Source organism: Scyliorhinus canicula, chromosome 1 (assembly GCF_902713615.1).
Source record: "Scyliorhinus canicula chromosome 1, sScyCan1.1, whole genome shotgun sequence".
In the NCBI taxonomy this organism is placed as follows: domain Eukaryota; kingdom Metazoa; phylum Chordata; class Chondrichthyes; order Carcharhiniformes; family Scyliorhinidae; genus Scyliorhinus; species Scyliorhinus canicula.
This window is the reverse complement of record NC_052146.1, coordinates 67,952,745-67,977,430: the sequence shown is the minus strand read 5'-3', so window position 1 is coordinate 67,977,430 and position 24,686 is coordinate 67,952,745. Positions and strand designations below refer to the sequence as shown.

The window sequence follows — 24,686 nt, the reverse complement described above, 5'->3', positions numbered from 1 at the left end:
CCTGTTTTCATGTTGGTGAATATATTATTACAAGCGGCATTGTTAATCTGACTTTGCACACTGAGTGTTAGAGAATTGCACAGGAAGTGATGGCTTCCAAAGTTTGACATTTGGAGCCAGAGGGAGTGTGAACCCTCGGAAATTTGATGGAATGAATGAAGATGTAAATTGTGGCTACAAAATTTGGCTTTAATAAGGGCGATACTGGAAATGTCTCCATTATTGTTCAACCCTCATTGACCTGCCAAGGTGGTGCTGGGCTGTCTTCATGATCTAGTTGTCCTTGTGTGATGATGCTTCCACATTAGTTTCCAGATAGGGAATTACAGCTTACTGACCCAGCATCAATGAAAGCACATTTTATGGCCAAGTTAGAATGGTGTGTGATTCAGAATTTATTGCTCGACCTGAGTGAATGATTGAACTGACAGTCACATTAAAAGAGTGAAGGTTTGTGGCTTCTTCAATAATTGGCCAATATGGAACTGCATTTAATGTAGTGCTTGGAGAATAATAATGTTACTCAGTGAGTCTGTACATTTCTGGGGCTAACACAGTGTGTCTCATATTCGAAGCAGGAACTTCCCTCACTCTTAAATTGGACTCGAGCCAAAGGCAGGGGAGAGAGGTTGGTAACCTGAGAGTGACCCAATCAACAAACAATATTTGTTCATGAACAATAGTTATTGGCTTCATCTGTTAGGAGCAGGTTAGCCTCTTGTCAGCATGTAAGCTATGTTTTGCAATGTAGGTTAATCTCTTTACATTGCATAATGAACACGAGGGCCATGCAAGAGGAAATGAGAGGCGATACAATGAGTGGCAAACCTCTGGTTAATTGAACCAGTTGGCACCTGTAATTGACTCTCCCTGGTTAGATTAATAGATAGATTGTGAAGGGAAACGTGCTGTGGCTGGTAATAGCTTCACTGAAATAGGTCTTAGAGGATGGCCACATGATTACATTTAGCATGAATAAAGTGGTACAATCAACCTAGTGGAAATAGTTACCACTTCACCCAGTTAACAATCGCATTTTCTAAAGATCCAAATAAAGGAAAAAACGCACTTATTAGAAATAAGGAACAGAAAAGGCTAGATCTGCGCATTCTGAGAATTACCCATTTATTACTATTCTCTGTTTTCTGCCCATTAACCAATGCTCAATCCATGCCAGTATATTACCCCCAATCCCATGAACTCTAATTTTGCCTATCAACCTCTTGCTTGAGACCTCATTGAAAGTCTTCTGAAAATCGAATACACCATGTACACTGGTTCTCCCGGATCTATTCAGCTGGTTATATGCTCAGAAAATACTTCACCAGGTTTGTAAAATTTCATTTCCCTTTCATTAATTAATGTTGACTCTACCCAATCCGACCATTATTCGTGAAGTTGTCACAGCCCCTATGACTGATGTCAGGCTTACAGGTTATATTGTTTCCTGTTTTCTCTTTGCCCCGTCATCTCCTTTTCTTAAAGGGTGGGGTTACATTTGCTACCTTCCAATCTGCAGGTACAATTCAGGAATCTATGGGCGGAATTCTCCGACCCCCGCAGGGTCGGAGAATCGCCCGGGGCCGGCGTAAATCCCGCCCCCGCCGTGGCTGGAATTCTCTGCCACCCGGGAATCGGTGGGAGCCGGAATCACACCCTACCGATCAGCGTGACCCCCCCCCCCCCCCCCCCCCCCCCGCGCGTTTTCTCCGGCCCGCAATGTGCCAAAGTCCCGCCGTTGACAGGCCTCTCCCGCCGGCGGGAATTGGAGCATCTCTGGTGCCAGCGGGATTGGCGGCGCGAGCGAGCCCCCGGGGTCCTGGGGTGGGGGCGATCGGACTCCGGAGGGTGCCCCCATGGTGGCCTGGCCTGCTATCGGGGCCCAGTGATCGGCGGGAGGGCCAGTGCCGTGGGGGCACTCTTTTTCTTCCGCCGCCGCCACAGGCTCCACCATGGAGGAGGCGGAAGAGACCCCCTCCACCACGCATGCGCCGATGGTGATGTCAGCGGCCGCTGACGCACCGACGCATGCGCGGACCGGCGAAGGCCTTTCGCCAGCTCCAACGCCGGGCGGCGGGCGCCAAAGGCCGTTGGCGCTGGTTTTGGCGCCAGTCAGTGTGGCGGAAACCAAAAGATGCCAGTGACATCAGGGGCACCACCCTCTTCCACCTGGTTTTGTTTCGCTTGCTTTGTATAAAGAAAAGAGAAGAAGGGAGGGAGAAAGCCGCTACGGATATCTGGTATTAATTTTTTTTTTGTTTTTTTAACATACTTCCTGGGCGGGATTCTCTGATCCTGAGGCTAAGTGTTGACGCCGTTGGAAACATCGTTGTGTTTCTCGACGGCGTCAACACGGTTCCAGGATCAGCAATTCTGGCCCCTACAGGGGGCCAGCACAGCGCTGGAGAGGTTCACGCCGGGGGATGGGCGCCGGGGGATGCGCGCATGCGCAGTGGGTCTGGCGCGAACCCGCGCATACGCAGTACCACCGGTGCGGTTTCCGCGCATGCACAGTGTCTCCCCTTGTCCACCCAGCCCCGGCCCAACATGGCGCAGGTGTACAGGCACGGAAGAAAGGAGGCCGGAAGACAGCCCGGCCTGGTGGGTACCGATTGCGGGCCAGGCCACATCGGAGGCCCCCACCGGGGTCGGACACCCTGCTCCCCTCCCCTCCCCCCAACAGGCCGCCATCGGACGCTACAATGCTGAGTTCCCGCCGGCTGAGAGCAGGTTAGAACTGCGCTGGGGGGACTCGGCAATTCCATGCCGGCCGCACGGCCCATCCTGGCCCGAGAATTGGTGGGCCAGCCGCGTAGAGTGGCCTGCGACTGGCGCCGCGCAAACCATGCCGGCGCCAATGGTGCTGATTCTCCGCTCTGCGGAGAATCACATGCCGGCGTCGGGGCAGGTGGCGCGATTTGCGCCGGTCGCGGGGATTCTCCGGCCCGGCCCCTGGCTGAGAGAATCCCACCCCTTTTTTTTTTGTTTCTCGGTCTCTAAATTTGCAAGTATATTATGTATAAAACCCAATAAAAACATTTTAAAAAAGAGGATGCATTTCAATCTCAGTGTATTGTCCTGATCAATCAGAGGATCATTTCATATCCAATCAGACTACAGCATCAAAGAGGTTCTTCAAATTGTTGGTGTGTGTGTGTGTGTGTGTTGGTGTGTGTGCGCGCGCGCGCGTGTGTATGTGTGTGGGGGGGGGGCAAGGCGATGGGATTTGTTTTCCACTCTGTCTCTGTTACGAAGTACTTATCCATCTGCTGATCATCCTTCCGTATTATATCAATAACGTTCCACTTGCCTAACAGATAGGAATTCTAGTGCTACGACCCACAAAACTCCTCATTGCATTCAGCGATAGCAACTCTGAGTCACAGAATTGTTACCACACAGAAGGACGCCATTCGGGCCATCATGTCTGCACCGGCCCGATAAAGAGCATTATGACTTGGTGCTATTCTCCTGCCTTTTCCCCTGTACCACTGCACGTTGTTTCTATTCAAATAATCATCGAATGCCCTCTTGAATGTCCCAAGTGAATCTGTTTCCACCACACTTCAGGCTGTGTGTTCTAGATGCAAACCATTCCTTGTGTGCAAAGGTTTGTTCGCACATCACATGTTCTTTTTTTGAAAATTACTTTAAATCTGTGCCCTTTCTTTCTAAAAGCCTTTTACCAGTGGGAACATCTACTCCTGCTGCTCAGTTTCACTTTTTCAAAAAAATCATGGCACCATTGCATAAATTTAAGAAGTAGTAGTGGAAACAAAAGTACACCAAGTGCTTTTTGATGGCTGGGTTTATTTACACGTTATAATGGTTTGGCACAATGATGGATCACAAAATTCCATTGGGTTGCAATAGTGCAAAGATGCCTCCAGATGGTGCTGCTTTACTGCAGTTGCTGCTACGAAGCAACTTTGGTGTCATCCTTTTGAAGATTGATGGCATTCAAGAACATTCCAGGTTATATGCAATTAATTCAGGATTCATCTGGAAAGGATGGTTCCTTTATTAAAAAAAGACAAATAAATTCAATTTATTTTTCATGATTTGGCAGTCCTGAATAGCGGAGTTTTGCTCAGCTTGGATTTCATAGCTCCGTGGCATTCACTTAAAGCACTCGGAAGATAAGGTCTTTGTAACTGCATAGCTTTAGCCTGCATATATTTAAAAAAAAATTATAATCATTAAGTTAGGCAATAATCAAAAAAAGTTGCATTCTCGGAAAAACCTGAAATATAAACCCAATTGCTAAAAGCTGCAAGGAAGTTCTGATCAATTTAAGACCAATGGTAAAATGCTAAATAATAACCAATACCCAACAACAACAACTCTTCTTTTAAGAGTCCTTTGTATCCCCCATTATAGAAGATAAGAGAGGTAAGCAGTTACTGTCAGCAAATCCAGTCAGCTGCTTTTATTTGTTAGATTAATGTATGTGCTTATCTTGCGCTGATCAAGTTTGTGCATTGTATACTTTTTCTTCCCGGTTTTATTCTTGTATGTTAACCTTGTATGTTCATTGTCGTTCATGTATTTCATTTAATTCTGAGCTTGGTTTTCTTTAATTTTTCATTATTTCAATACATTTTTTAAAGTTTAATCTGCTCTACATTTCCTTGTCATTTATTGTGTGTGTGTGTGTGTCTATTTGTGCATGTGCATTTTTTTGGTTTACTGTGTGCTTAATATGTATTCATATAAAAGTCCACAAATAAAATTGACTTCCAGCCAGATTGGCCAACTCTTCTTATACTATCATCACACTCCATTCATTTGCTAACACATACAGCCCATAGTTAGGCACCAGACAATGGGAGACGATAATGCACACTAAGGATAACAAATGAGATGGTGCATAGCCCGTGGTTAGGCAGAACTGTGGCTTGGAGAAATAGGTGAGCCTGCTTGGATGCATATACATAGTTTTGAGTAAGGGATAGGAAAGAGAGAAATTTCACTGAAACTGCAGCTTTACACATCAGGCCCCTCCAAGGTCAGCTTCGCAAACAGCGGGTGAAGGGTAATAATTTGTAAATAAGCCAAATCTTCACCCAATTTATGCAGAACATGAGCTCACAAACAGCAATGAAATAAATAGACAATTAACCTTTTTTGTGGTATTGGCTGATGGGGAGATGTTGACCAAGGCATGGGTGGCATAGTGGTTAGCACTGCTGCCTCACAGCGCCAGGGACCCGGGTTCAATTCCGACCTTGGGTGACTGTCTGTGTGTGTGTGGGTAATGTTCTTTGATTATGCTGATGTTGAATCTTGATGTAGTAGTGTTAACAAAGAACATTAGACTTTGTTTTGTAACAAAACTATTTATTACTAACACAACTCAAAATGATTACTATAATGTCTAAAATTAATACAGTTAGAAATAATGGTCTAACACTAACTTACGCTAAGATACTACAGAGCCACTCTAATATGCGATTTCTATCAACCTCTTACTAACACTTTCTCCTGGAACACATGGTGCGTCCGGGTCACGCGTTTGCATACTCGCACCACCTGCTGGTTCACCGGATGTTAGAACTACAAGGGTTGGTCCATTCAAGGATATTGGAGGGAATCTATGTATGGAACCAGAGGAAAGGACAAGATACTAAATGGATACTTTGCCTCAGTATTCACCAAAGAGAAGGATTTGGGGATGAGGAGTACAGGGTAGAGTGTGTAGATATTCTTAGTCAAAAAGCATTAAAGTAGATAAGTCCCCAGGGCCTGATGGGATCTACTCCAGAATACTGAGGGAGGCAAGGGAGGAAATTGCTGGGGCCTTGACAGTAATCTTTGTATCCTAATTGGCCACAGGTGAAGTTCCAGAGGACTGAAGAGTAGTCAATGTTGTTCCATTGTTTAAGAAGGGCAGCAGGAAGGGCAGCATTCAGAAAATTGTAGGCCGGTGAGCCTTATGTCAGCGGTAAAGAAATTATTGGAAAAGATTCTTGGAGACAGGATTTACTCACATTTGGAAACAAATGGACTTATTAGTGATGGACAACATGGCTTTGTGAAGGGGCGGTCGTGCCTCACTAATGTGATCGAGTTTTTCAAGGAAGTGACAGAGATGATAGACAAGGGAAAGGCAGTAGATGTTGTATGCATGGACTTCAGTAATGCCTTTGACAAGATACGTCATGGTAGACTGGTATAAAAGATGAAGTCACATGGGATCAGAGGAGAGCTGGCAAGTTGGATACAGAACTGGCTTGAGTACAGAAGACAGAAGGTAGCAGTAGAAGGGTTATTTTCTGAATGGAAGGCTGTGACTATCAGCGTTCCACAGGGTTCAGTTCCGGCACCTTTTGTTGTTTGTAGTGAATATAAATGATTTGGAAGAAAATGTAGCTGGTCTGATTAGTAAGTTTGCAGATCACACAAAAATTGGTGGAGTTACGGATAGTGAAGAGGATTGTCAGAGGATACAGCAAGATATAAACTGATTGGAGACTTCGGTGGAGAAATGGCAGATGGAGTTTAATCCGAAAAAGTGTGTGGAGTAATGCACTTTGGAAGGTCCAATGCATGTCGGAGTTACACAGTAAATGGGAGAACTCCTGCAAGTACTGACAGGCAGAGAGATCTGGGCGTGCATGTCCACCGATCACTGAAAGTGGAAACGCATGTGGATAAGGTGGTCAAGAAGGCAAACGGCATGCTGGCCTTCATCGGTCGGGGCATTGAATATAAAAATTGGCAAGTCATGTTGCAGCTGTACAGGACCTTAGGTAGGCCTCATTTGGAATATTGTGTACAACTCTGGTTGCCACACAGCCAGAAGGATATGGATGCTTTGGAGAGGGTACAGAAGCGATTTACTAGGATGTTGCCTGGTGTGGAGGGCATTATCTGTGAGGAGACATTATATAAACTCGGTCTGTTCTCACTGGAACAACAGAGGTTGAGAGGTGACCTGATAGAGGTCTCCAAGATTACGAGTGGCATGGACAGAGTGGATAGTCAGATGCTCTTTCCTAGTGTAGGAGAATCAAGTACTAGGGGACATAGATTTAAAGTGCATGGGGAAAAGTTTAGAACAGATGTGTGAGGCAAGTTTTTTTACACAGGGGATGGTAAATATATGGAACGCGCTTCCTGGGGAGGTGGTGGGAGCAGGTACGATAGCTGGAAACAAAAACCCAAATTTGGACTTTTTAAGAGATTATCCAGAAAAAGAAATAGAACTTGCATTAATAGAATCATGGTAACACTACAGTGCAGAAGGAGGCCATTTGGCACATTGAGTCTGAAAGAGCACCCGATCTAGGTCCATTCCCTGCACTATTCCTGCAACCCCACCTAACCTGTGCAACCCTAGACACTAAAGGGCAATTTTTGGAGCACCCGGAGGAAACCCACGCAGACCCAGGGAGAAAGTGCAAACTCCACACAGGCAGACATCCAAGGTCGGAAATCAACCCAGGTCCCTACGTTATGAGGCAGCAGTGCTAACCACTGTGCCACCGTGCCGCCCCTGAAGCATCTTTCGCAACCACAGGACCTCCCGAAGTGACTTGCAGTCAGTTAAGTGCATTTTAAGTGTTAGAAACAGGACTTAAAATAGGTATGTAACATTTGCCTTCTCGTGACAATTATTTGGACATGTAAAAGTGGCAATTGCCTGAGTTATTTATGTAAGTGCACATGGTTTCATCACAGTGCGAGGGAATTGCTGAACTGAACTAAAGACTTATTGTAAGCTGGTTCCATTTATCCTGAGGTATTGTCAGCTTCTGGCTACAGAACTGCCAGTCAAGATATGTTTGATGGCCAAGTAAAGCGGCAAAGTAGAGCATCTATTATAGACAACTTGATAACTTCCAAAACATGCCGCAGGCATTAGTGTATGGATTATCTGTGGTTAGCCTATCAGAGGCTTAATATAATTGCCAATGCAATATTATTGGTTGTGCGAATGAACAATTAACAACTGATTATCTACAATAAAACACAGTTTTTGTCTGTCCAGAGTGCTTTGGTCAGTTTCAGGGGTGCACCTGGTGGATTTATTTGATGGGCAGCGCCTGGTGCACAAGACAGATGCGGGGGATGGGGTGTGGTGTTCGGCCATGCGGAGGGTTGAAATATGTGACACAATCGTGGCTGTTGGAGGTTGGTGGGTGGGGAGGGTTTTGGAGGGTCAAACAGCGAAAGGTAAGGGGAACCCAACAGCAAAGTTATGCTGACTGAAGAGATTTGTGTTTCTGTGATGGATTGAACGGGATTGATGTGAGGGATGGGAATGGCAAGAGAGGACTGGAGATGACATGGCAGGGATTGAAGGACTTAAATGGGACTGGTATGGGTTGAGGACGGCATGGGACGGATGGGTGAGATGATGGAATAGGTTACGTGTGACAAAATGGTAGGCACTGAGCTCCCTGATAGAAATTTTTTTATTCAAAAGCAATTCTGTGCTAAAAATGAAAATTCACTAGACTTGGATGAAATTTGTTTTAGAAACGCCATCTGGCAAATTTAAAAGAATGAGTGTTTGATTCTGTGCATGAAGAAGGTAACCATCTGTATCGTCCAGAGTTTCTACACAGTCTAACTCCAATGGACATGCCACTGCACAAATGTAGTCAAAGCTGGAGCAAAGAGAAAAAGAGCAAAGAAAAGTGCAGCACAGGAACAGGCCCTTCGGCCCTCCAAGCTTGTGCCAACCATGCTGCCCGGCTAAACTAAAATCTTCCACACTTCCAGGGTCTGTATCCCTCTATTCATGTATTTGTCAAGATGCCCCTTAAACATCACTATTGTCCCTGCTTCCACCACCTCCTCCACCAACGAGTTCCAGGCACCCACTACCCTCGCTGCTGTTATGATGTTGCTCCAAAGCAAAGATTTAGGGCCCGATTCTCCCCAAAAATTTCCAAGTTCATTTGTGGTGGGTTTTTCAGGGAGTTTCCTGCCGGCTCTGCTGGTGAGTTCCCCATCGCTATTCAATGATACTTAGTCACTTTTTTGGGCCCTGGGGAGTTTCTCACCGATTTAGGCTACTTTTTTTAGCACTGGGGAACTGAACTCAGAGATCGGGCTGTCATTTTGAAAGGATGCCCCGATCTCTAAGTGAGCTTGTGGGTCCCCCACACTCCCCACTCATGGGCAATGTCACCCCCCATACACATGAGCAGTACCCCACAACTCCCCAATTGAGGACATTCCACTATGGCGTCCCTGAGGGTCCCTTCTTCAAGCCCCTTTACAGCACCCCCTCCCTTCCAGGACCTCCACCCATCACCCCCCCAACTTCCCGGAGGCCCCTACTCACCTGCCCTGCCCTATCCCATCCTTAAAACCCCCCTCCACCCTTGTTTCATGGGTATAGACCCCCTGGCTCTTGGCAGTGCACCCTAGCACTCGGGCACCCTGGCATTGTCATTCTGGCACCCAGGCAGTGCTCCTGCTGGCTCGGCAGTGCCATCTGGGCAGTGTCAAGCTACCCGCATACCAAGGGAAGGGCCAGGGAGCCACCCTACACTTACCCTGACCACCCAGGTGTCTCCGATAGCCCGGGGGTCCCCCGGGTGCCGTTCCGCCTGGTCCACGTTTGTTTGGACCAGCATTGATTGGCACCCGGCTGCAGCCTATGGGGCTCTCACTGGCTCTCCAGTCAGCAGGTGAGTTTCACATTGCCTGGATTTAATCCTGCCCGTGTATTTGAAGAAGTACTGTTTCAAAACACATACTGACTTGACCACAAAGGTTTGCTAGTCTTTGCTGGTCTTTATTATTTCTATCACCTGGGTTCTATCCTTGTAATTGGGAGTAGTACAGACAGCTGCTTCTCAGAGTCCTATTACAGCTGATTGAAAGTCCAGATTTGTAATGAATAATATTGTGATGGCATGATTCAGCAAAACCATGAGTAAGGCCATCAACCTCAGAGTCAAAACGAATATCAAGATGAGAAGGAACAAAGAAAGAATTTTGTTTTGGGTATGTTAATAGTTGCTTGATGGTAGTATTGTTGAAAAAAGAGACATGTTGTTGAAGTTAGTTGTCTTGCACTCATCAGGACACTATGCAGGAATACCAAATTTCAAAGGAAGCAACAATTTATATTACATGATTAAAGGGTTGGTTGACTAGACTGATTGGTAAGGCATTGCCATGGAGTATGCATGTGGGAATTATTAACCCCCCCCCCCCCCCCCGCCCTTCCATCCACCCCGGCTTTTGCTTAATTCAAAAAAGGGTTCAATTCCTGGTCATGTTCCTTTTGCCTGCAGAGGACAGATCCCTGCATATGAATAAATGTAGCTTCTAGCAAGGATAAGTGAACCATATTGACCATCTTAAATTGGTTGTTAGTGTAAAACATAGCATGCTTGGAGTTGCTGAGCAAGTAGTGAGCCTGTTGTAAAAATATTGTGACTTTTCCAGGTACAGAGCTCCCAGAGACATTGGCGTTTTCATGGAGGCTTTACTATGTGTTTATCTGTTTAGCATCATGTTAATTTAATGGCATCAGATGTAATTGACTCCATGGAAGATGAGCATAAGATTCCTAAAATATCCCATTGGAAGTCCGTCTGTGTGAATGGTGAGTGTTTGTGAAGCTGGTACTTTGTGCACACTGGGGCCTTGTGTTCTGGATTGCAGCTGGGGGAAGTCCCAGTGCATGTGCCTTCCCTCATCCCTCAACATACTGTGCGGAACCATTGCAGCTGGTTCTGGAACAACAGCGAGCTATGACTCAAACAGCTGTCAATAATTTACGCTGTGTCTGATACTTAAAATATACACAATAAGGTCCTCTTCAATCATCTTGTTTCAGTTTCTTTGCATGAAAAATGACCTTAAATTTGACCAACTAGCGTTACAAGACGAAGCTGTAGGGGAGGGTCTGAAATAATTTGGCAGTGGGAGGGGAATCGGAGTGAAGCATTAGAGAGAAGAATTTCAAGCAGCAACAGATTGAAGAGTATTCCTGAAATACGAAGGGCCTGGCCTTGCACAATGGAAGGCTTGGAGTACATGTCCATAAATGCACAGAGCATGACAAATGAACTACAGGCACAAATTGTCACTTGGGGTTATGATACAGTGGCAATCAAGCAAATCTGGCCCAAACCAGGGCAGGGATGGAAATTAAAAATCCTTGGCTATAATATATTCAAGGGAAATGGGAAAGGCGAATAAGGGAGTGCAGGGCTAGCAGTATTGACTGAAGATGTTGTTAAAGCCATGAAACGGGTGATATACTTGAGGGCTCAAAGAGACAATATATCTGGTACAGTTAAGGAGCAGAAGAGGAGCCAATAAATTGCTGCAATTGTACTAGGGCCACCAAATGGCAGGAAATTGAAGGGAAGAACAACTAGTGATAATGGAGAACTTGCATTATCCTAATATAAATTGGGTGCAAACAACACTGTAAAGGGCAAGGATGCGAGAGGAATTCCTGGAAAATGTTATTCTATGAGAAAAGAAGAATGGGTAACACAAAGCAAAACTTTGAAATATTTCAGAAACATTACAGAGTAAAAGGATTGCCAAAGAAAAGGTGGGATCAATAAAGAACCTGAAAGGCAATCTTTAGGAGGCAGAGGGTTTGACTGTAACTGAAGACATCAATCTCTGCCAGCATCTTTCTGTCTAGGAAGTTGGCAGTAAAGAAGGAGACACTAGAGAAATTGGATTGATTGAAGATGGTAAAAGAGGCAGTTAAAAGTTTGGCAGTCCGTCATAGTAGGAAAGCTACCTGGTCCAGATGGGATATATTTGAGGTTACAGAGAGATGTCAGAGTGAAATAGCAGAGGTCTCGACCAAAAGCTTTGAAATTCTCCTTGGCTATGGGAGCAGTGCCAGGGGACTGGAGGACTGTAAATGTGACACTCCTGTAGGAATTTCAGATATACTTGTTATACGTATTTGGTGCCGTAAAGGTTAAAGGCCTGAGGTTAGTTTGTATATGACTGCAGCATACAGACAAACACAGAGGGCCGGAAGGAAAATAATAAGGATGAAGGTCAAAGTTAACAGTCTTTGCTTCTGAGGATGAGTTCGTTGCAGCAAGCTTTCCTTCCAGCACACTGGTTGTTCAAAGCCTCTGGTTTTCAGTTGTTCTTGACAAAGTCAGCACGGTACTTACAGACAGCAGGCTTTCTTCCGGAGAAACACTTTAGTTTTTATTAAACTGGGCCTTCAGATCAAAGGTTCGCATTCAGGCCTCTCATCTTTCAGTAGAGACACTTGATTTCATATCAATCCCTGTCTACAGCTCATGGTTTGACTTCTCTGCAGTTCCAAGAGAACCATTCCCAGACTTGCTGGAGAAAGTGAGAGAGAGGGCTTTTATACTGGATGTTTAGAGAGAAATCATCAGATCTTTGAAAGGGTGGGCTGGAACTCCTCCATCCGGGCTTCAGAACCAAAGGTGAATCGAAAAACCAAGCCTCGTGACACTGAGAAGCATACAGTGTGATTCTATCCAATCACCATCTGTTATGGGGAAGAGCACTGGCCTTTTGGACCAATTCATTGGCCACCGGCCAAGCCAGTCAAACCGAGTCATCACTGATCTCACCTGCTGCTACAATCCTCTGCTCGAATTAAAGGCACCGGCCACTTAGAAGCTACTTTGCATTAAAGTCACAGATCCATTAATCCTCCATGGATTAAAAATGTAACAGGAAAAATAAAAGAAGGGGGAATAAACAGGAAACATACAGGAGGGACTCTTACAAGTCCAGTATTAAGGAAGTAGATAATTATAATGCAATCAAGCAGGGTCACCATGATTTTATGAAAGGGAAATCATATTTGCCAAATTTATTAGAGTTCTTTGAGGGTGTAACAAGCAGGCTTGTTAAAAGGGAACCAGTAGATGTCATGTATTCAGACGTCCAAAAGGCATTTGGTTATCTCAGTTGGCTGGACGGCTTTTTTGTATTGTGGAGTGATGCCAACAATGCAGGTTCAGTTCCCATACCAGCTGAGGTTATCCATGAAGGCCCACCTTCTCAGTCTTGTCCCTTGTCTGAGGTGTGGTAACTCTCAGGTTAAATCAGCACTAGTCAGCTCTCCATCAAAAGAGGAGAGCAGTCTATGGTCCGCTGGGACAATGGCAACTTTCATTTGTACTTATAACTGGTGGAGTACCACAGGGATCTGTGCTGGGGCCGCTACTATTTATGAGCTACATTAATGACTTGAATGAAGGACTGAGTGTATTACAACCAAACTTTGATGATATAAAGATAGGAAAGGAAGTTGTGAGATTACTGCAAAGAGTTTGCAAAGGGATATAGATAGAATCAGTCAGGGATTTTGAGGGCTATGCGAGGCAGGCAGGAAAGTGGAGTTAAGGCCACAATCAGATCACCCATGATTTCCTTGAATGGCAGGACGGACTAAATGGCCTACTCCTCCTTCCGTTCCTTATGATCTATTTTACGTATGCTTGGATGCAAACCACCTGGATATAGGTTTTTATTTATTTATTTGTTTTGCCAGTGTTATTTTCTCCATTTCTATCCTGACAATATTAACATTCTATTAGCTCATGCTCTAGTGAAATGTCAATTTGTTATCTTCAGTTAAAACTGAAGAGTCACCTCTTCTACCATTTTGCTGTAATTTCTTGAGTCTATAGCTCATCCTTTAGTGGCCCGAATCCATTTAAATGTTCCTTTTGTGATTCATCTCTCGCACATTTTATTTTCTTTTACATTCCTTGAGAATTTGAAATTGTAATTTCTCTTTACCTTCTTGATGTTTTAAAAAAACTTTTCGCTGAAGTTCTTAATAGTTCTATTTGTCTTTCTTCTCCTTTAGCATCTCAGTGCTTCTTGACTGAATTTCAATTCTCCACATTAGTTCTTTATTCATCTATCGTATCCTGTAATTTGCTGGTTTGTTTTGGCTTTTGGTGGAATACATTTCTCTTAAACTCTATAGACTACCCTTTTAAAGGTTTTACATGGCTTTTTTGTTTTTGTCTTTGTTTTTCAAAATTTTCCCATCTTTAGTTTCACCCTCATTTCTTCATAATTTGCTGTTTTTCTGAATATATTACCTGAGCCTTTGTCCTATTTGTATCACTTTTGATTCTAATTTTGAACCTTACTATGTTAGGATCACTACTACTTGAGGGCTCCTCTACTCTTTCATCTTCTGTTGGTTCTGCTCCAACATCCATTGCAAGATCCAGCAATAATTCTTGTTGAATCTGTTTAAGTACTGAGTGAGAAAATAATTCTATATTTTCTGAAGTTCTTTCACAAGATATGGGCATCACTGACTCGGCCAACACTTATTGCTCATCCCTAATTGCCCTGGAGAGGAGGGAGATAGAGGACTAGTGGCATGGTGAAACAACAATCTCTCCCTCAATATCAGCAAAACTAAGGAGTTGGTCATTGTCTTTGGGAAGCAAAATATTGTACACACCACTGTCTGCATCAATGGTGCTGAGGTGGTGATGGTTGACAGCTTCAAATTCCTAGGTGTACACATCATCAACAATCTGTCCTGGTCCACCCACGATTACACTACGATCAAGAAAGCACAACAGCACCTATACTTCCTCAGGAAATGAAGGAAATTCAACATGTCCACATTGACTCTCAGCAATTTTTACAAATGCACCATAGAAAACATCTTACCTGGCTGCATCACAGCTCAACCCAAGACTATAAAACGCTACAGAGAGTCGTGAACGCAGCCCAGTCCATCACGCAAAACCGCTTCCCATCCATTGACTCTGTCTACACCTCCCACTGCCTTGGGAAAGCGGGCAGCATACTCAAAGACCCCTCCCACCTGGGTTATTCTCTCTTCCAACCTCTTCCATCGGGCAGGAGATACAAAAGTCTGAGAACACGCTCGAACAGGTTAAAAAACAGCTTCTTCCCCGGAGTTACCAGACTCGTGAATGACCCTCATATGGACTGAACTGGCGTCTTACACATCTTACACTAAGTAGTACTATACTTCGTATGCTTCACCCAATGCCTGTGCCTATGTTGTGTATTTACGTGTGTCCTATGTTTTTTCATGCATGGAACCATGTGTCTGGACTGTACGCAGAATAATATTTTGCACTGTACCTCGATACATGTGACAATAAATCAAATCAAATAAATCAAAGATGTTGGTGGTGAGGTGCTTTCTTAAACATTTGCAGCCCATGTGGTGTGGGTACACCAAACTGCAATTATGGAGAGAGTTCCAGCATTTGTACCCAGCTGTTAGGAAAAAAGTAGTTTTAAGGTATTTATGTTTGTATTGGTAAACATTAGAAATAAGACACAGTTTTAAGAGGATTTAATTTTTTAAAATAATATTTGTGTTCCGTGACGTGTAAAAACTATATTTAGATTCATGTTGGACAAAGGTGTTTGCATGTGTGGGGGTTGGTTCAGTTCCAGCTGTGTCTCTATTGTACTAGAGAGGATTATGGCGTGAAGAATAAATGGTCGAAGTTGTGGCTTAGCAACAGGAGGCGACTTTCCAGAAGGAAGTGCTTTCCTTTGTTCCTAGTTTGAAGCCAGGGCAGTTGGAGACCAGACCTTGAGGAGTGAACATCTCTTAATCCTGCAGAAGAATGACTGGACGAGAAGGGAGCTGCAAAGTGGAAGGCTTCCTGAAGTTTAAGTTAGAGTTCAGATAACCAGGGAATTGGGACAGAAAAAACCTTTTAAGACGTCTGGGCCGGGATTCTCTGACCCTCCGCCGGGTCGGAGAATCCCCAGGGGGAGGTGAGAATCCCATCCTAACGCTGGCTGCCGTATTCTCCGGAACCGGTTTTTGGGCGGCGGTGGGATTTCCGCCACACCAGTCGGGGGGCCATTGACAGCGGCGCTTCCGGGCCCCGATGGGCCGTGCGGCCGTCCAGTTTTGGCCAGTCCCGCTGGCATGAATTACTCACCTCACGCATGGCGGGACCTGGCAGGTGAGAGTGCGGGGATGGTCCTCGGGGGGCCGTAGGGGGATCCGACCCCGAGAAGGGCCCCCACAGTGGCCTGACTCGCGATAGGAGCCTACCGATCTGCGGGTGGGCTTGTTCCGTGGGGAGACTTCTTTCCTCCACGCCGGGCCCATAGGGCTCTGCCATATGGCCCAGAGGCTGGGGCAGAGAAGAGAACCCCCGCACATGCACAGAAATACGCCGGCTGGTCAGCGCATGCGCGAGATCACGCTGACCGTTCCACATATGCGCGAACTCGCGCCGGCGCTTCGCCGCCGGCTGGAGTGGCGCCAACCCCTCCAAAGTCCACCTAGACCCCTAGAAAGGTGAGAATTCCTCACCTTGGGGGGCCTTTGACGTCGGAGTCGGTGCCGCCGGTTTTCCCGCTGGAGTGGGGCCATTTCCCCATTTTCAAAGAATCATGTCCCTGAAGTTAAGAGAACAGAGACCGAGGGCAGCATGGTGGCCTAGTGGTTAGCACAGCTGCCTCACGGCGCTGAGGTCCCAGGTTCGATCCCGGCTCTGGGTCACTGTCCGTGTGGAGTTCGCACATTCTCCCCGTGTCTGCGTGGGTTTCGCCCCCACAATCCAAAAATGTGCAGAGTAGGTGGATTGGCCACACTAAATTGCCCCCTTAATTGGAAAAAATAATTGGATAATCTAAATTTTAAAAAAAGAGAACAGAGACCAAGGTATTGTTCAGAAGAATTCAAGGAAGAGTAAACAAAGTTAAATCGACTGAGTTAAATAGACAACTGCAGTAACTGGATTTAAAGTGGATCAGCAGACATCTGAGGTACATGAAATATTTGATGTCATTTTAATAATGTCTGTGAATCAAGAGTTAAAGCAATTGTGAGCAGTTTGCACAACAGTCAAAATGAGGAAATCCTAAAGGCATTGGTGTAAAGTACTGGACTGGATTCACTGTTAAAAGTGGAATGGAAGCTTTGTTTAAAAATGTAATTTGGAAAAACTGGTCTGGTATTCGGAATTCAAACTGCTAAGGGAAAACATAATTATGAGAGAAGATTTTAAAGTGTGCTTTTGGGAGTGGAGTTTGGAAACTCTCACCTGACAGTCATCAGGGGAGATTTTGAGGCGGTTTCCACAGACATTCACTTGGGGTTCAGAGTGGAGAATGTATTTGTCCACAGTCATCTTGTGTGCTTAAAAGCGATTTTGTGTTAATGAGACCATTATAGCTTAATATGTACTTTGTAATCCATGTTCATCTTTAAATCTGTGTATTTGTCAAGCTAAGGGGGGAGTAAAAGAGTAGTTTAATCCAATTTCCCCATGTTTAATAAATGTATTTTGCCTTGTTAAAACTAATTAGCAGTCCTGTGACTCTGTTCCTCTGTGTTTTATTAAAATAACGTTATAGTCTTTTGAGCCAGAGTTTCATTCTGGGATCTCCCCGTCCAGTTATAACAACAACTGAGATTATAACAAAGTGACAGTGAAGGACTGGCGACATAGTTCCAAATCAGGATGGTGTATGGCTTGAAGAGGAACCTGCATGTTGTAGTATTCCCATGCATCTGCGGCCCCTGTCCTTCTAGGTAGTAGAGTTGTGGGTTTGGAAGGTGCTGTTGAAGAAGCCTATGGTTAGTTGCTACAGTGCATCTTGTAGATTGTACACACTGCTGCCACTGTGCATCCATGATGAAGCAAGTGAATGTTGAAAGTGGTGGATGGGGTGCCAATCAAGTGGGCTGCCTGCTCTGTCCTAGATTGTGTCAAGCTTCCAATTGTTGCTGGAGCTGAACTTGTCCAGGTAAATGGAGTATCTGTCATCACAATCCCGGCTTATGCCTTGGAGATGGCAGGTATATAGAATATAAAGCATTGGTTTCCTTTTTTGTTTTCGCTGGGTAATCAATAGTGCAGCTTTGCTTTTCCCAGTGCTGGTGTCAGTGACTCACGAAATGGAACCCCTCTTTCACACATCACTTCTTCAACTATGTGTTGACTTCCTTGATCCAATTATTCCTATGCCAATTGGAACATAGTTCTGGTAATGTTTTTACTCCTGATATCCGCTCAGTAGGACCCATTCCCTAAATCTTTCCTATGTTGTTGGCTCGGATGTGGAGTGCCATAACTGAATCCTTCCCGCCGCATTCCAGCCGCTTTCAGATGACTTTTACCATAGCACCGTGTAGGCCACACACACTTTTCAGGACCCATGATCCTGATGGCAAAAACAGATTATCTGTCACCCTCATTATAGAATTATCTATAATTGCAAACTTTCCACTCTGCACTGGTTCCCCTTGGACAACCTCTTGCTTCATAGTGTCTTGGTCAGCATTCTGCCTGTCGTTCCCACATAGATATTGATTACTTTGTACTTGTTGAACAGGAGTTCTGTCTGCTGGCCCTCCTTCCCTAACTCTCCTACACTCTGCTTACCAGGCTGACTAACCCTTGCACTCTCTTTCTCGTACCTGTGCATTCCAGGGTATGTGACCGTAGTCCAGAGTAAATTATCCCGCCGTTCCTCTAACTCGCTTGAGTGTTGGAGTGTCTCTAGCTCAGGCTTTCCTGTCTTTTCTCCTCAAAACAGTGCTTTCCTCCTCACTGTTTATGCATTTCCAAGTTTTGTATCCTCCTCAAACTTCGGAATCATACCCTGTGTACCGAACTCCAAGTAACTAATATATATCAGAAAGAGCAGTGGTTCTGTTACCAATCTCGAGGGATATCTTTTCTAATCTGAAAAACAATTGTTCAGCACTATGCTCTGCTGTTTCGTCCCAATTTCATCTTCATTCTGCCATTACCCCAATCCATGGGCTTGAGTTACCCAAATTTCTGCTGTAGTTTAACACACTGCGGTTTGTATACAGGGCTATATCTATCTGATAGTTCATAAACATGTGGGTCTGCATTGCCATAGTGTACTAGAGCATTTTAACCATTAGAATTGTTCAGTGAGTGAGAGACTGGACAGACCTTCATTGGCAATATTGAAAGTATTTAGGTTTAATATTTCAGAGTAAGTGTATGAGACAGGAGGAGGCCAGAAGAACAGTTAAAAGGAGGAATTCCCCATGAGGTACTTTGTAATCACCATTAGCATGAAACTGAGCCAACTCCAGGTGGGGGAAGGACATTGAGTGCTCCAACAGGTAGGAAAAACAACCAGATGGCCTCCATCTGGGCTCTTCCTCCTCCTCCTCTTTGGGGTTCAGAGAGCTAAATTGTGAGGACAGATTACATGGACTAGACTTGTGTTCCTTCGAGTTTAGAATATTAAAGCCAACCTAATTGAGGTGTTTAAGATGACTAAGGAAATTGATCAGGTACATGCGGGTGGGGGGGGGGGGGGGGGGGGGGGGGGGGTGGGGGGGCAAGAGTCGAGAACAAGAGGGTGCCGCTTTAAAGGTAGAGGTGGGCCGTTCAGGGACATTTCTTAACAAAAAGAGTAGCGGAAATCTGGAACTCTCACCCCCAAAAAGTTGCGAAGCCTCGTTGGGGGGCAATTGAATTTCAAAACTTGAGATTGTGAGGTCAGGTTTTAAGGTAGATTGAGGTATGGTACAGATCAGCTTGGTTTTAATTGACTGGCAGAGGAACCTTGAGGTGCTGAATAGCCTGCTTCCTGTTCCTATGTATCAGTAACATAACATTCAAATGCCTCTGGTTGTCTCTTTCCACCCACAGCAAAGGTACGTTTAAGCAGTCTCTGCTCCAATTTATTCCAGAAATTGCCATACTTAGGACGCCAGAATAAGGGAGATTGGTACCAAAATCTCTGGCTGATGGCCTTACCCCTCAGCTAATTTTTCAGCCCGATTTAACATGAGGCCAGAAATTGGATTTGTTCAGACTCTCTAATACAATCTGAAAATAGGAAGTGTTTGGCAGCATCTCTTTTCCTATCACATAATGGAGGCTTTGCTGGCGACAGGCTAGTATCCTGTTCCAGTAAAAATTAGTTTGGAAACGAATGAAAGTCTGCCTTGTACATCACTATGTGCGGGTAGAGAAATAACAAACAAAGAATTCAAACCAATAGAAATTTGTAGACAGGTGGAAACTGCAATCCCCAAGGAGGGGAAGTCATCCTTCAGCTGTATAAAGCCTTGATCAGATCCTTTCCGAAGGATCATATTCAGTTCTGAACATCACACCTTGGAAAGGACAAACACGATGAAGTGCAGATTCACCAGAAATCAGGGGTTGATTCTTCATTCGTTCATGGGACGTGCATCCCTAATTGCCCTTGAGGAGGGCAGTTAAGTGTGAACCACATTGCTGTGGGTCTGGAGTCACATACCAGGTAAGGACAGCAGATTTCCTTCCCTAAAGGGAACCAATCAACATCAATTAGACTTTTCATTCCAGAATTTTATTGAATTTAAATTTCACCAGCTGCAGTAGCGGGATTTGAACCTGGGTCTCTAGTTAACCAGTCCAGTGACAATACCCGATGCCGCCCTGGTTAGATTACGAAGACAAATTGCATGAACATGGCTTGTTTTCCTTGACTGTGGAAAAGCTAAAGGTGATCTAATCCAGGTATTTAAAACCATTAGAAGGAAGATGGTGGCATAATGGTTTTGTCACTGGGCTAGTAATCCAGAGGCCCATACCATTGCTCTGGAGACAAGCTCTGGGGGCAGCACGGTAGCACAGAGGGTAGCACTGTTGCTTCACAGCCCCAGGTTCGATCCCGGCTTTGGTCATTGTCTGTGTGGAGTCTGCACGTTCTCCCCGTGTCTGCGTGGGTTTCCTCCAGGTTCTCCGGTTTCCTCCCACAAGTCCCGAAAGATGTGCTGTTAGGTAATTTGGACATTCTGAATTTTACCTCTGTGTACCCGAACAGGTGGTGGAATGTGGCCACTAGGGGCTTTTCACAGTAACTTCATTGCAGTGTTAATGTAAGCTTACTTGTGACAATAATAACGATTATTATTATATTATTACATAGGTTCAAATCCCACCAGTGCAGCTGGTGAATTTAAATTGAATGCATAAAATCTGGAATCGGTAGTGATGACGTTCAATTATCATCGATTGTTGTTAATATCCATCTGGTTCACTAATGTCCTTTAGGGAAGGAAATCTGCCATCCTTTCCTAGTCTGACCGACAACCGACACCAGACCCACAGTCAATATGGTTGACTTTTAACTGCCTACAGAAATGGTCAAGCAAGCCTCTCAGTTCAAGGACTATTAGGGATGGGCAATAAATGTTGGACTTGTCAGTGACACCCACAAGCCATGAAAGAATAAAGGAAAAAAATCAAATAGTTAGAGCAAATGGTTTTCTCTGACGGAAGAATCCAGCACATGGGGAGCATAATCTTAAAATTAGAGCTAGGTGTGAAACCAGGAAGCACTTTGTCGACAAGAGATTATGGAAATTTGGAATTTTCTCTCTCTTTCAAAAGCTGAGGACGCTGGGTCAATAGCAACTTTACAGACTGAGAATAATGACAGGTATTTGTTGGGTAAAGGTATCAAGGAATACAGGGCAAAAGCAGGTAAATAGGCTTTAGGTACAGATCAACCACGGTCTAACTGAATATTAGAACTAGCTTGAGGGTTTAATGGTCAACTCCAGTTCCTATCTCTCCTCTTTCAATTCTAATAATGCAATGTGTTTTTGTTGCTATGATTCACCAGTTCCACAAGTGACCTGGGACTGTTGATGCAGTCTCCCTGGGAATGCTGTCATCTGTCAAATTCACATATTGCACTGGATGCTCTGCCGACAATGTCACAGCTATGCCTTGTCCTGGGTGCTTGACTAATTTGCCCTGAGCTGTACAGAGTGCTCACGTGATTCAGTCTTACTAAAATTAGATATTGTGCCATCTGCATTTGTTCACATTACTGACTTTGCGCTTCATTTTGAGAAGCTAATTCTTAGTGTCAACAAATAAAAGCGCACGATCTACACAGGAACTGCAGTCCATTTAAATAAAAGCTGAACATTTCTTCCTCCGGCAACGAGAAGGGTCCTACCTGAACCTGAGCCAACTAGCCTTTTTCCACTTCACATTCAATCCTCCTGTCTCATCCAGTAAGGAATTCAGGAAAAAAATCTCTCTTCCCCAGAGAGTAGTGAAAATTGTGAAACGAGCTACCAGACAGACTAGTTAGGACAGATAGCGTAGATCAGGGCACGTTCAGGAGAAGGATTGGCATAGAAATCCACATAAGGTTTCATCTGCGGACAGGAATTTTCATTGCCAATGACCAGCCCCTTACCAGGGCCTGCCTGACTGGCCCCAGTGTCCCAAGATCCCACTTGCCCCTCTGCGACAATGCACGGCCATTCTGCATTTGCAGCCCCTGCAATGGCCACCACAAGTGGTAGCATTGCTGAGCTGCTGGCAGCTCTTGGGAATAAGCCACCAGCCTTATTAGGATGGAAAGCAATTTAATTGGCAGCTGCTGGCTGCTCCTGCCCACCAAAGCGGGGTCATGACCCACTGGCGGAAACTCTGCCCCTGTCCCCCCCTCCCTTCCCCCAGTATTGCAGCCATTAATTCTGTTTCTGTCTCCCCAGAAGCTGCGTGATCTGCTGAGTAGTTCCAACATTTTCTGTTTTTATTTGAGAAGACCATGAGATGTAGGAACATAAGTAGGCCACTTGGCCCATCGATTCTGCTCTGCCATTCAATGAGATCATGGCGGATCGGATAGAATCTTCAACTCCAATTTCCTCCCTTATCCTCATAAGCCTTGATTCCCTTGATGATTATTTATCTGTCTATCTTAGCCTTGAACATATTTTTAAAATATAAATTTAGAGTACCCAATTCTTTTTTATACAATTAAGGGGCAATTTAGCGTGGCCAATTCACCTTGCGCATATTTTTGGGTTGTGGTGATGAGACTCACACAGACGCGGGGAGAATGTTCAACTCCACACAGACAGTGGGCTGGGATCGGACCTGGTTCCTCGGCGCAGCAGTGCTAACCACTGTGCCACTATGCTGCCTAGCCATGAACATATTGAATGACCCAACCTCTACAGCTCTCTATAGTAAAGAATTCCACAGATTCACTACCCTCTGAGAGAAGCTGAGATTGTTCTCCTTTAGAATTGACAAAATGGGCGGCACGGTGGCACAGTGGTTAGCACTGCTGCCTCACAGCACCAGGGATCTGGGTTCAATTCCGGCCTCAGGTGACTGTCTGAATTTGCTCTTTCTCCCTGTGTGTGTGGGTTTCCCCCGGGTGCTCCGGTTTCCTCCCACAGTCCAAAGACGTGTAGGTTAGGTGGATTGGCCATGCTAAACTGCCCCTTGGAGTCTAAAAGGTTAGGTGGGGTTACTCGGTTACGGTGGGGGCGTGGGCCTAGATAGGGTTCTCTTTCAGAGGGTTGGTGCAGACCTGATGGACCGAATGGCCTCCTTCTGCACAGTATGGATTCTATGATTATGAGTACACTGAATAAAAGTGTTCAAAATTATGAGAAATTTTGATGGATCAGATATGGAGAGAGTGTTTCCACTAACTTAGGCCTTGGTAACCATAGGATACAGATTGAAGATAATTGGTAAAGGAACCAGAGGAAGTGTTTTTTTGAGAAGATGAGAATTTTTTATGCATGGAATTATTATGCTCTGGAGCGCACTGCTGAATGGATAGTGAAAGCAGATTCAATAATAACTCAGAAGGAAATAGGATACATACTTGGAAATGTCTGCCAAACAGCGGAAGTTACCCTCACTGGAGAGATTGTTTCTGGGATTGATTGATGGGTGGGATGTGGTTGATGGGATGGGGATGGGATTGATGGGGGAGGGATGGATTGATGGGTGGAGGGATGGGGATGGGATTGATGGGGGGAGGGATGGGGTTGATGACTGGAGGGATGGGGATCGGATTGATGGGGAGAGGGACGGGGATGGGATTGTTGGGTGGGATAGGATTGATGGGAGGAGGGATGGAGATGGAAGGAGGGAAGGGATGGGGCTGGGGTCAATGGGATTGATGGGGAAGGGATTAATGGGAGTGATGGGGATGGGATTGATGGAAGGAGGGTTGGGAATTAGATTGGTGAGTGGGTGTAGGGATGGGATTGATGGGAGGAGGAATGGGATTGATGGAAGGAGGGATGGGATTGATGGAAGGAGGGTTGGGAATTGGATTGGGGGGTGGATGTGGGGATGGGATTGATGGGAGGAGGAATGGGATTGATGGGAGGTGGAATGGGATTGATGGGAGGAGGAATGGGATTGATGGGAGGTGGAATGGGATTGATGGAAGGAGGGTTGGGAATTGGATTGGTGGGTGGGTGTGGGGATGGGATTGATGGGAGGAGGAATGGGGATGGGATTGATGGAAGGAGGGATGGGGATTGGATTCATGGATAGGATGGAGATAGGATTGATGGAAGGAGGAATGGGGTTAACAAGAACAGGATGGAATAGCCATTGGTGGGGTTGACATGGGAGGGAGGTGATGACTTTGGAAAGTTGAATGTGATAGATTTTGTTGTGATAGATTTGCAAAATGGCAGGGGCAATTATTTGATACAAATTGAAAACTATTTTTGTGCTAAAATTGAAGATTCAATAGATTTGAATGAATAGGCTTTTGAAAATATTGGGTGAATTAAAATAATACATCAATATTGATTCTATGGACAAAGAAGGTGGTAGCAGTGTACGCCCTTCAGAGTTTCTACACAACTTAACTCCCAATTGGAATGCCCACTGCTCAAACTTAGACTTACATTTATAATGTTGCTATGAAACTTGAATCCTAAA

The 24,686-nt window shown here is 45.0% G+C and overlaps 1 protein-coding gene across 4 annotated transcripts in view; it reads left to right on the top strand.

The window, feature by feature from the left end:
• si:ch211-106a19.1 (uncharacterized protein LOC561797 homolog) overlaps positions 1 to 24,686 on the top strand; it is a 536,207-nt gene that overhangs the window by 93,449 nt on the left and 418,072 nt on the right. The window lies entirely within an intron of this gene.